The sequence below is a fragment of the Haemaphysalis longicornis genome, unplaced genomic scaffold (genome assembly GCF_048455015.1).
Source record: "Haemaphysalis longicornis isolate Haplotype H1 unplaced genomic scaffold, Haemaphysalis longicornis Haplotype H1 scaffold_1, whole genome shotgun sequence".
NCBI classification, from domain to species: Eukaryota; Metazoa; Arthropoda; class Arachnida; order Ixodida; family Ixodidae; genus Haemaphysalis; species Haemaphysalis longicornis.
In genome coordinates this window covers 968,253-981,591 of record NW_027526203.1, presented here as the reverse complement: position 1 = coordinate 981,591, position 13,339 = coordinate 968,253, and the positions used below count along the sequence as shown (strand labels likewise).

General features: G+C 47.6%; 1 long non-coding RNA gene across 3 annotated transcripts; it reads left to right on the top strand.

The window, feature by feature from the left end:
- The first annotated feature begins 2,027 nt into the window (after positions 1-2,027).
- Positions 2,028-12,703, top strand: LOC144174869 (uncharacterized). 3 transcript variants are annotated; one of them, XR_013323535.1, is made up of 5 exons: positions 2,028-2,240; positions 4,630-4,697; positions 5,300-5,795; positions 7,250-7,546; positions 12,499-12,703. It is a non-coding gene; the product is annotated as an uncharacterized LOC144174869 (long non-coding RNA). The 3 variants fall into 3 exon arrangements; XR_013323536.1 differs by lacking the exon at positions 2,028-2,240 and having other exon boundaries at positions 4,189-4,697; positions 7,253-7,546; positions 12,499-12,702; XR_013323534.1 differs by lacking the exon at positions 2,028-2,240 and having other exon boundaries at positions 4,189-4,697; positions 12,499-12,702.
- The last annotated feature ends 636 nt before the right edge of the window (positions 12,704-13,339 follow it).

Sequence of the window (13,339 nt, the reverse complement as noted above, 5' to 3'; positions counted from 1 at the left end):
GCGTTCTTCCCTTTTTCTGTCCATGGACAAAGTTTTCGGCATGCTGGGCTTGCTGTTGGCTGGGCTGAAAGTAGTTGGCAGGTGGTTCACCGACGGTATGACCTCTTTCTGGCTGTTGAAGGAATTCTGTATGTGCTTGACTTCCTTTGTGAGAACTGGCCTGACAGAACTTGGTTTCGCCACCCACCCGTGTCGAGCATACGGCATCCGGGAGGCTCAGAAGGAAGCGGAGGGGCCACAGACGCCGTACTGTTTGAATGGAAGCTCCTGGCCTTTACTTGTTTTGAATTCGCACAGAAGCTGTAGAGTTAGCGGCTGCTTGGCTGCGATGAGCAAGGCACGGATGATGGCTTTGATTGTAGCTCATTACATTCCCCTTTAAAGCCATGGTTCATTAGGGTCCCTGAGTTTTCAGGAACTGCTTGCCTTCACCATCGTACCGGTATGAGCGCCGACTGTAGGGCAACACGCTAGCAGGTAAACACGGAGCTTCATATCAATGATCAAAGGTCAAGATCATCGCTGTGGCAAGCAAAAACAGCTCTGTGTTCGGCCAATGTACCTTTTATAACTGCGTGCTGGCTGGGAGTGGGCTGGCTGCGAAGCGGGACGATGGAATACTGGGATGATGGCGCGCGAACACCGCGTCGGATGCGACGGTGTCATGCGACAGGGGCACTTCGTGAGGGCAATGTTTGGGCTACTAACACTTGCCATGGCGGCTGCTCTGGCAAAACCAACGGATCATGTTGCAGGCAGTCTTTGGCACTGTGTCTGGCAAGGTTAAGTACCGTGGCTGGAGCGTCAAAGGCACCGCGGCGGACGAGGGAGAAGCCTTCGGTTCAACCGTGGGGGGGGGGGGGGGGGGGGGGGGGCAAGCTTCATGCTGCTGCCGAATGTCGGCTTCCAGTCGCCGAATTATCTCTTCTTTGAAACCGGCAGTGTCCAGCTGTCGCCGTGCCAATTCTTTCCGTATGAGGTCGATGAATAGGCGCGACATTGTCACTGAGACGAGCCGCTCCCACACAATGCCCGGCATGATATGCCGCCGAGCCGGATACACGCAGGCGGTCACACACAAAACACAATCTTGCTGGAGCGTCCGCCAGCAAGCAAGCGCAGACGCGCACAAGGAGGCAAGCGAGTGAACGGTGCAAAACGCTTGGGCGATGAAGACAAACTGGCGCACTGGTCCAACGGCGAAGGCCGGCTTAGTTACAGCGTTGGCGTACTTGCGTGGCTGCGTGGTTGCACAGAGGCTCGGGCATCGACTGCGCAAGATGTGAGGGCTGGCGTGAAGGCTGGAGCATTGAAGAGGCATGGCGAGGCGAATCGGACTGCAATGTTTGTGCAACTGTGGAGTTAAACTAAGTTAAACGTGGTTGAACCATTGAACCACGCGCACTAACGAGCGCGTCCCAGACCTCGCTTGGGCTGGAGCTGCGCTGCGTCGGCGTAATAGCACTAAAGGTGGCGCTAGTGATTAGCTAGTAATTATAGCCTAGGCTGGCGTTCACATTGCACACATCAAGCAGCATCTTCCGGAGCTGAAAAAATGAACAGCTATGCACCCAACTGGGAACATTTGGGATAGCGAAAGTTATTTTCTACCAAAAAGGCTCGCTAGCGTTCAGCGAAGCAGACGACCCTATTCCACCTTTCTGGAAAATAACTCGTTGCTTCCTTGCTCCACACGGTGCCGAAGATAGGCAGAGTGCCCGATAACGCATGGGAAAAGTACCGAAGACTTAAAGAAGCATTTTTACAGGCGCCACTCCAATTGATTCAATCCAAAATTGTAGAACCGAACCGCTGCAAACTTCAAAAAGTGCGCGCTGAGTGCTCACTCAAAAAAAAAGATAAAAAGCCGTTAAACATTGCAATAAAGGAGTAATTTGTTGCATTAAAAAAAAAACTTGGTTTATAAAACGTTGTTTGCTTTTTATTAAGCGAAAATATTTTACTTTTTAGTTTATGCATTTGTGGTAGTAGTTTTCAGCACCACCAGGGGTTCCTCTGTCGCTTCAATTCAAACACAACAACCGTTGGTCGCGTTTGTCGTTCCTAAGAGTTGCTCTTGCGTTTGTAAGGTTGTTTGCGCAAAAAAAAAATGCTTTTGAGAGAGTAAATAGGTAAATGGTGTTTTAAATGCATCTCCAAAATACCTTGCTCAAGCCTTTGTATGCGTGAAGACTGCCACGGTTCCCCAAGCGTCCGGAAACGACTCTGCACGAACAAAGGTGAGTAGCTACTAGCGTGATAAGTAGTAGCAGAGTTTCTTGCGGTCGTCGTTAATGAGCTATCACTGCACAGTACCGTAGTTTGGCGAATTCTGTGCGCAGCACACGCCGGTGCCCAGCACCACAATTTGTGAAGAAGTACACGCTTGGGCTTGCAAACTTTTGGCATTACCTTTCTCGTTAAAGAAAGGGTGTGGATATTGTGCCGGCAGCCGGCATTTTATCGGTCGCGGATATGTTGCCGGCAGCCGGCATTTTACCTTTTCCGGATATTGTGCGGGCAGCCGGCAATTTATCTGTCCCAGGTATTGTGCCAGATGTTTTGTATTAGGTGATTATTGAGTTCGAAAGACAAAGAACACGATATTTTGCGCTACCAATGGCAGGTGGTGAACATGTGACCATCCTGCCGGCATTTTGCCGACAGTCGGCATTTTACTATCTCCAGTGCAGATGCATGTTTCTCTTGCGTGATTTATTCGCATGTGTATTTTAAGGAAACATCTAACCTAACCAATTCTACCTAACCTAACCCAACCAGTAAAGGCAGGTCCCATCCCAACCTAACCTAACCCAACACATAAACGCAGGTCTTGAATAAATAATAAGGATGCCGCAAAAGAACCGAGTTGCTGAATAAATAAACGCAGCGAATCAGTCCTAGAAAATCACAAGAAATAAAAACTGAATTTAGCAGAAGTGGGTTTGAACGCGCGACTTCGCGATTAGAAACCAGAGGCGCAACCACTGCGCCCCGGTAACTGCGGCTGATTGTGCGCCTGGAGGAGGTGGACATAAATGTAACTAAATCTTACTAGTTTAATTAAGGTGGACATACCCGTCACAATGAAGTAAGGCTGAACAGCCAATCAGAATACAGTGCCGGCAAAATATCCCTACTGGCTAAAGTGCCGGCTGCCGGCAATATATCCACTTCCTTAAATAAAGAAAACTGTTGAAATGGTACAAGCAGTACAACGAATGCACAGGCTATCAGCCGAGCTCGCGCTGAGCCTTTATGGACTAGTGATGCCCAAAACTTTCATAAATTTTGGTGATGTCACAGCACAACGATGGAGTGCAATGTAAATACCCTATTAAGGCAAAATGGGGGGGAGCAACTGTACTTTTTTTTTTATAGTTGGCGCCTTTCATGCTGTAACCCCGTTTTTCTTGTTTCTCGCTCACATTCTCAGGTTATATATGACGCACTGGCCGAGAAGAAATAATAGTAAAAGAAAGCGTCTGAGAGCACGTTGACCAGACAGAGTTGTAGTTTCTTCCAGGCTCCACTCATTGTCTGTTGTCACTGCTACCAAGATGACACTAACAAAAAAAAAACAAGAAGTTTGTAGTAAGTCCGCATGTACGCAATGTTTCTCACAGATTCCGGAAAATAGCCAGTAGATAACGCATGTGACTACAGAGACTGAATCAGAAATCGTTTGTAAGGTCCCTTTGATGTGATAAAATCCTACATAGGTCAGTGCGTTTAAGAGCACAGTTTAGCGTATGGACATTACAAATACTAGACAGTTGTTGCGCATTATGGTGCGTCCGCAAACTAAAACTCAACAATACAATAATCCTACTCATAACTCCAAAGAAAACAATGGAAATGACGGAGGAATTGTCGTTGTTCTGAACACAAATTGTTGGAGTTAATACACCATCTGTTTCCAAAAACCCGTATGAAATGCATGTCGTGCGATTTTGTAATCTGGACCAAAAATAAAGCTGGAGTGGGGCCAATTTAAGACAATTTGCATTGCCACTGACCGTTATCATATCTCCATGCTGCATTTATTGTTGATGTGATCAGTTGTCTTGAGATATTCATGATGGGCATATTTAGTAAATTTCTGTATGAGCTAAAAATGAAGCTAATAGACTGCACGTTTGCCTTACTGCTTGTTCCATTTTAGTTGTCTCCTGTCACATAAAACAGTATGACAAAAGGAGAATGGCATATTATCTAGCTGCAAACGTGGGTTTATGGAGAAAGTTTGCAATGGTATTGCTAGTGTCTGACATATTTTAGTTTTCTTCTGCTAACTCACATTTGAGTTATGAATAGTACCAGACCTTCCCGAAATATTGTGTGCATGTTCAAGGCATTGCCCTAGAGTTTTATTCATTCCAAGCCTTTCACTGTAGCAGGTTTGAGATTTTTGAATAAGATAAGCTCATTCACAGGCAAAGGCCGGTGAATGAGCTTTTGACTTCTTTTTTGTCCTTGTGCAGTAGATATTTTCATGTTAGAGTAGTAAAACCCCTCTGCATCCTTGTTTACCTCGAGATAAGTTTCAAACTGCTTTAATTCTCAGTGCTTTAGTTGTGTACACTTTATTATCTCGCATTTTTGCCGGCATCTGGTCGGTGCGTTCAGGGCGCCTTTTCAAGCCCTGGATGTCAACAAAGCTGCCAAGGAGGTGTCGCTGATCAACCTGTCCATGTGTGAGTAGGCCAAGCCGCGCTTGCACAGGGTCAATTAGGACGTTTCTCATTTACAGAAGGTAACCACTTTTTGTGTATAGCTGATGTTGCAATTGGAATTTTCCTTGCAGACCCATGATGTGTTTACAGTGCAATTAACCGGTTATGCTGGGTGCATCAGGTTTTGGCAGGATGTGGTATGCAATTTGTGTGCACTAAATGAGAGAGAAGCTGTGCAATTTGTGCTCACTGCCCTTCATGTTACCGCTTTGCATAGAGCTGCCCTTGTGTCTAGTTTTCTTGTCTTCAGGTTTCACCTAGGAATATTTATAACTACGTTCATTGGGTTGTCCTAGGTTTAGTGGCTTAAAGTGGCGTCAAAATGATGTTAGGGCAGGAGATGACAAAGGCTTCAATTTCAGCGTCGTACCTGGGAGATCAAGTGGTTGCTGTTTAGCCAGCTGCAGGGCAATTCGACGGGCTTGCAAACCTCAGAGCTTTGTCACTTGTGGCTTAGCAATGTTTATCACACCGTTATATCCTATTTCCTAAGGTAAATGCGTGTTTTCCCCTTCCGAACTGCTATTTGCACCTATTGGTCCAGTAATCATAAAATGTCCCAGGTGGTGGCCTCTGGATGGGAGGGCCCTGGTTGGTCTCCTGCTCTGGTGGCCGAGGTGCAACTGGAAATCCTGGGCAAGCGCAGCAAACAACGGACGGCCCCACTGTGGGCAGCTCAGCTGGCCTGGGCCATCGTCCGAGATGACCTGAAGGGCCACACCCTGGCCTATTCGGGCGGCTCTGTGCGGCAGCGACAGGGCTCGGCCTCAGCAGGCGCCATGCTAGGGGAGGTCACCCGGCAGGCGCTGCTGTAGTGGGCTGTATCCCCAGCCACAGCCGAGCTGGTGGGTGTCAGCCTGGACCTGACCCCAGCGCTGTGCCCTGCAATGCTACTCCCGGGTGGCCCTGCTGCGCATCCGGAGGGCGACTTGTGCTCACTCGTGGTGCATGGAGTGCTGTATCGGGGCGCCTGGCTGCGGCCGCAGTGGGAGCCCAAACACAGGGAGCTCAAGGGCAACGAACCAGTGATGTGATATCTGCGCCGAACCGTGCCGAAAGGTAAATCCTGCTACATCCTTCTTCATTTCAAGCAATCTGCGCCAATCTTGTACCGAAGCTTCGTTTCGCCGGGTTTCCGCAATGTGTTGGCTCTGGTGGGAGGAGTCCTTTACGCCACGGGCGTTGAAGGCATCTTTTACGTAAAATGAAGTGGAAGGAAGTTTTTACATAAAATGTGCTGAGTGCCTTCTGCACGACTGCCTTTCAACGACTGCCTTTCATTTTGCACAGCCTGCGCTTCTTAAGCCCACAGCTGAGGAAAGAAAAGTCCTCTAGAGCTCATTTTAGGGTGCTGCAAGTGATCTAACCGATGAATTGACTTTGATGGATGAATACATGCTCGTCCAGCTTGAACATGTTGATCAGATCCGTCTACACGAATTAACGAGTATTGGCAGCAGAGTTTTGAGAAGGAGGCTAACAACAAAACCAAATTCCCTCTCTTGGCTTGGCTAGTGAAGGCATTGCTGTGCATTCCACATAGAAAAGCGGTTGGGGAAATGGGCTTCAATAAGAACTGCCGGCACCTTAATGAAAGGGCTCAGTGTGCGATACAAACTGTTCATGGCATCAGGCACATTGTTTCGTTCTTCAAGCGCTTTGACGGAGATGCAAGTCGCTTCAATGTGACACCAGAGGTTTTGAGAGCAGTACAAACATCGAGCAAAGACTGCCAAGAGCGCATTGCGGCTGAAAAGCTCAGGCAGCTAAGCAGTGGTGTCTTGACCCAGCCAAGGCTGGTCCTAGTCATGATGACCGAGACAGGGTCCAGCAAGAAGTGGAGACCACAAAAATAACATGGTGGCGAATACGGAGCTTCTAATTAGCCTCGACATGAGGTCCAAGAGCTTCGGGTATGTCGAAAGTGGGCAGTCTCTTTTACCTGAGGGTAAAGCTAGAATGGTGGCAGCACTGGACAAAATGGCACAAAAAACAACTTTGGACCTGTCACGATAGTTCTACTTTCATGCATATTTAACCAGAGAAACGTGGGTTTAGCACAAGTGTCTGTTTTGTTTCGTTACATTTTCTGCTTACTTAAACAAGCTCAAAGGTGTTTTCAGGGAATCTAGTCATATTGTGTTTTATTGCCATGTAGTCGTTTTAGCTTCAGGATGTTGTTTTCGTGTACATCAAACTGTCCACTAAGTGACTGTGTTTCGTTCATTCTGGTTTCATGAAAAGTTCTGTAGCCTACCGAATTGAATGCTACCTTGATAGTCGTTTTTTAAATGAAAGCCAAGTTCCTTCATGATCTGTTGGCTCATGTGGTGTATGTACACATCGCATGAACTCTTTTGGTGCTTGTCCTGAGGCATTTCATAGTCACTGCTGAAAGACGTCTGTGCGGCAGAAACTCGTCTGTACCGAAGGCATTTTACTTGTTTAAACATTTCTGTGTGCCCAGGATGCTGCTTTTGGGGCTCCTCTTAGTTGTTTTCCTCCCCTTCCAGCAGCTCTCAGCCGTCCTGTGCCCCATGTGGGTTCCAAGCAGAGAAGCACCACCTGGAGGTGGCTGACAGCCCTGCCTGCTGGCCATGGAGAGTGGCCAGATTTAACAACAGGGAGGCCAGCTGCTGGCCGCACGGCGGAATCTTCGGCTGCTGGACCAGCTGCTGTTGCTGCCGGGCTGTGCCAGGGAGCGGGACAAAGTCCACAAGGTCCTGGGCTCCTACCTGGATGCCTCAGGAGTCATCCCCACGCCTCGCCTCCCAGCCCGGTTGATTTGGAACAACATTGAGGAACTGAGGGTTTGTTTGTTTGTTATCTTCTCTTGTGCATGTGTGTGTGCGTCTTTTTTAATACCCCTTTTTAAGCGTCACTGAAGTGATTTGTAAATATTGCAGGAATACTAGTGCGAATTGTAGTCTGGAGTCTCTAGGCCATATTTTCACCACACGCGGCATTTACGTGAATTTATTCGGTAGAAATAATCAATTCAAAAATGCGGCCTTCCTCTGCATACTTCTTGCTGATTTCCTGACATTTTGTGTGACATCAAAACAAGATGGTTTGGCTGCACTACTGTGCAGCTCGCCGACCCTCCGACAGAGTCAGTCGGTCCAGCGTATAGTCTTCTGGCCGCCAGCGGGTCGTCTTAATTTGTTTGCTCAGTTGAAACTAAGCTATGACCCGTTTGTGCCTGGAAATATCTGCCTTTAGTTTGTTAGTTTGTAGACTGTATTCTGTTTTAACTCACTCCACACATGCGACGCTCCGCTGACTGGTACGCTAGTGAAAAAAATCAAAGGCCAATTGAAGGTGGGAGAAGCTTTATCAAAGTTAATAAATGTACAAAAAAGAAAACTGCACATAAAACAAGGACACAAGGGAAGACAAATAGACGCATAGGGTGCAGACTAGCAAGTGATTTTTTATTTTAGTGAAAAACACATCATGAAGGAAACTGCGGTAACCTAGGGCACAGAACAAAGGTAAACAACCAAAACCACAGCCAAAAGACTGAGCGCAACACGGGGGGCAAAGAACCCTACACTAGGCATGTGCAATCGCTTCGCACATAAACAAACAAGGTGAGGGCCGGGGTATTCCAAGGACACTAAAAATCACCCCCAAGAGTCCCGTTACGATACGCGATCTCGGTGCTTAGTAGGGACACTGACGGTGAACTGACGCAATCTTCGCCTTGATTTTCAGAATCGCGTACGCTTCAAAAATCTCCTTGCTGCACGCACTCCTGTAACGCTTTGTCACTTTGCATGCTTTGAGGCGTGGCGCACAGCCTTTGCAGTCTTTACAGTTGGTGGCCAGGTTGCTGCCGGTAAAAGTGCGGAGGCTGTCGGCGTGTACCCTCAGTAAATCATTAATGCATCGGCCCATTTGGCCAATGTACGATCACCCACAAGACAAGGGTGTTTCGTAGACGACGCAGCTTGACAGTTGAAAAAGCAAGGCTAAAATGGGGGCTAGTTGGTTATACATCTTCTTGAACCGCGCTGTTCTAAAACTTAGACAAGGGGAGCACACAAGGACGGGGCAAAGCGCGAGTCCCATCCTTGTGTGCTCTTCCCTTGTCTAAGTTTTAAAACCGCGCGGTTCAAGAAGAGTTAACAAAGCGCTTCTCGTGTCTTTTCTGGCACCCCGCATGTCTATTTTCTTCAGAGTTTACACGCTTACACAACTTGTGTAGCTTGTTAGGTGCCGAAAGAACAACACGAGCCCCCACCTTTTCCTTAGCTTTCTTGATCCTGTACCCAACATTGTGGACGTAAGATAAAACGGCCATCTTGTCGCCCTTGTCCCGTTCGCACCTCGTCTTCTTGGGGCGTGACTCGACAAGAAGCTTCTTGCCAACTGCCAAGATAAGGTCGCAAGGAAACCCTGCTTCCTTCAGTCGCTCCACCTGTGAACAGAAACTCGCCTCAGCTTGGTGTGTGCACGAGCGCTGCAGCGCATTCCCGAGAGCTGACGGGAAGTGAAGCAGTCCTTTTTGGATCGAGGGGAATAGATCCAACACACATGGTCACAGTTCACCTTGGGCTCCATATCCAAAAACTGCATCAATCCCCCGACCGGTGCTTCTATTGTTTACGAAAAGACATTGAGGGTGGAGCGAAAGAGTTCAAAACACTTCTTCAACTTGATGTGTAGTGCCCTCTGGATTGAGCTGCTACAGCACTAGGAAGTCGTCAACGAAGCGGAAAATCTTAATGACGTTAGTGCGGAGCAAGGGAAGCAACTGATGAAGTTGTCGAAACGTGCGAGTAGGAGGTCACTGAATATTGGGGCAAGACACGACCCTATACGTACACTGTCCTTAGGAACGACTGCACACCCCTTGAATTGGCTCAGCTGGTTGGGCCACTGGCACCGTCGCGAGTCACAACTGCCGGTTGTGCCGAATCTTTCATACGGAGGCCCGAAGGATTTGGCACAACCGGCGGTGTTGACTCTGCGACGGTGGCGATGGTGGCGTCTGCAACGGTGGCAGCGGCCCAACCAGCTGAGCCAATTCAAGGGGTGTGCAGTCGTTCCTAAGGACAGTGTACGTATAGGGTCGTGTCTTGCCCCAATATTCAGTGACCTCCTACTCGCACGTTTCGACAACTTCATCAGTTGCTTCCCTTGCTCCGCACTAACGTCATTAAGATTTTCCGCTTCGTTGACGACTTCCTAGTGCTGTAGCAGCTCAATCCAGAGGGCACTACACATCAAGTTGAAGAAGTGTTTTGAACTCTTTCGCTCCACCCTCAATGTCTTTTCGTAAACAATAGAAGCACCGGTCGGGGGATTGATGCAGTTTTTGGATATGGAGCCCAAGGTGAACTGTGACCATGTGTGTTGGATCTATTCCCCTCGATCCAAAAAGGACTGCTTCACTTCACGTCAGCTCTCGGGAATGCGCTGCAGCGCTCGTGCACACACCAAGCTGAGGCGAGTTTCTGTTCACAGGTGGAGCGACTGAAGGAAGCAGGGTTTCCTTGCGACCTTATCTTGGCAGTTGGCAAGAAGCTTCTTGTCGAGTCACGCCCCAAGAAGACGAGGTGCGAACGGGACAAGGGCGACAAGATGGCCGTTTTATCTTACGTCCACAATGTTGGGTACAGGATCAAGAAAGCTAAGGAAAAGGTGGGGGCTCGTGTTGTTTTTTCGGCACCTAACAAGCTACACAAGTTGTGTAAGCGTGTAAACACCGAAGAAAATAGACATGCGGGGTGCTGGAAAAGACATGTGAAGTGCTTTTTTAACTGTCAAGCATGGGTCGTCTACAAAACCCCCTTGTCCAGTGGATGATCGCAGATTGGCTAAACGGGCCGATGCATTAATGATCGACTGAGGGTACACGCCGACAGCCTCCGCACTTTTACTGGCAGCAACCTGGCCACCCACTGTAAAGAACTGCAAAGGCTGTGCGCCACGCCTCGAAGCACGCGAATTTACAAAGCATTACAGGGGTGCGTGCAGGAGGGAGATTTTTGCAGTACGCGATTCTGAAAAAAAGGCGAAGATTGCGTCAGTTCACCGTCGGTGTCTCTACTAAGCACCGAGATTGCGTTTCATGACTGGACTTTTGGGTGTGATTTGGTTGTTCATCTTAGTCCTGTGCCCTAGGTTATCGCACATGTGTAGATCACAGTTTCCTTCATGATGTGTTTTTCACTCAAATAAAAAATCACTTGCTAGTCTGCGCCCTGTGTGTCTAGTCGTCTTCTCTTGTGTCCTCGTTTTAATCGCAGTTTTCTTTTTCGGAATGTACCAACTAGCCCAAGCTTGCATTCTATTCTACTTAGTATAGGTACTAAGAAAATAATGTTAACTGAAACTTACCATACAGGGAAAAATCAGGGTGCATGAAGCGCTTTTTTGTGCTGGGTGAACTAGCACAGCAGTCACCAGCACGATCACACATCTATGAACGCTTTTCTGCTAAAGGAATGCAGTCACTAAAGGGGAGGTATTTGTGAAAATTTGAGGGATGCTTACTGCAGAAGCGCTATTCAAGAAATAGTCGTCTGGGCTGCTTGGAATGCCGAACCTAGATAAAAATGTGAACTGGGTATACATTGTATACATTATACTTATGCCCTTGCCAACACTGGCTTATGGCGGAGTGATCTGGAGCACTAGGTATATTGTTATGCAATTCGCAAGCTCAAATCCCATAGCACTAAGTGGTTTATTTGTTTTTGGGCGGTATTTTCTATACTAAATTCACAATTTTGGCGCTGTTTCTGTAAATCTGGCAAAACTTTGTCGTTTCTGTAAACCTAGCAAAACTTAAGGGTGTGCAAATTATGCGAGTAAATACGGTATTTTACAGAGCCGATACAAACTGGTTTGAATTCTAATCTTGGACATTGTCCAATTACGTAGTAACTTGTATGAACGTCACTGCTTTAGTTGCTGTGGCTGCCTAAGACCGTGCATGGCAGTTTTTCCGTTTTCAGGCCTCATAAAATAAATACCGCCTTATCGACAGGATAAACGATGAAAAGTGTGTTTATTTGAGCCATTATACGCAGTTCAAACAAAAAAGACAGCAGCTTGACAAATTCACTTCGGTGTCCTACAACCCGCCGTCAATGGCTAAGGCGTTGTTCAGCTGAGCCTGAGGTTTGCAGGTTCACTTCTCAGTTGTGGTGGCCGCTTTTCTGATAGAGGTCGAAAGCAAAAACGCCCTTGTGCTCGAGATCCCGTGCAGGTGGTCAAAATGTTAATCTGGGGCCCTCCACTATGGCGCACCTCATCGCCTGTGTAGCGTCGGCGCGTAAAACATAATACCCCCTCGTGCCTTTGTCTCCTCTCTATCTGCCTGTCATGCCCTCCCCCACTCCCCACACGAGTGGACATACTGGTGTCCATCCCTAGGTGTGACAATTTACAGCTGCTGGTGCACATTCCTTTCTGCCTTCCTGGAAATTCATTCATTTTGGTAAAGGATAAAAATTACTGCGACCTTAATTCTTATACTTGCTTTCTGGCACCTATACCCATCAATAATACAGTCGAACCCCACTACAACGAACTCCGCTTCAACGAAATTTCCGTTTCGACGAAAAATTTCCAATTCCCCATCAGTTAGCCAGAGAAGTCAGTGCAACACAGTCCTCGCCCCAACGAACCATTTGTCTAGCTTGCTTTCGCATCAACGAAATTTAATAAGTAGCTGTCTGTCTGATACCTTTCACGGCTCACTACTGGTACACATTGTAAGTGACACAGTGCCTTGTGTTCTACCCAGGCATCCTGCTGGCACGGGCAACACGGCTGGAGGCAAGAAGCAAGGACACTCAGCTTCATGGGAACAAGCCAGACTGCTGATGACTGCCACATGAAGCTATCATCCCTGTTTACAAGTATATAGCGGGTTGACGGTTACCTTTTTTTTGTGAGAGCTTTCTCCTGTAATTCCTTCTGCTTTAATATATATACCTAATGTTGCACTACAAATAAAGCTTGGTTTTCAAAAGATTACAGGTTGATTTTATCATTTTGTACACAGGACACAAAACATCTGAAATGAGACCTAGCTGGCATCAAGCAACTCTATTCTTAAGAGTTTATGCGAATACCCCCTATTTATGTTGTGCTAACATCACCTTCAGTTGTGCTGCCCGCTTGATGCTTTCTCTGTTCACACAGGCCGGTTGTGGATGTTGCTGCCAGCTGTCAACAATTAACACACCCAGTGGTTGCTTCCAGAACACTCGGCAATGACCAGCCCTTCTCCGATTAAGTATCTTTGAAACTGCGTGCCAGTTTAAGCAAAGATATTTATTCGGAGAACAGCGGGCAGTCAAGTCGGTGTTCCAAAAGCAGCTGCTGGGTGCGTCAGTTGTGGGGACAGCTCGTAGCGATATTTCGGGCTAGCCTGTGGTGTACAGAGAAAGAATTTAGTGGGTGCCACGAAGGAACCCCTGAGTAAACGTGGATAACGTAATTCCTGAAACTTCTTGAAAAGGTCTTAAAACTCCTTGAAAAGAAGTTGTATAGACGTCAACAAGAAGGTGCTGAGACATCCTACAAGAAGTCCTGTAGATGTCTTGCAAGCACCCAGATAGACGGCTATAAGCGTCGCGTTA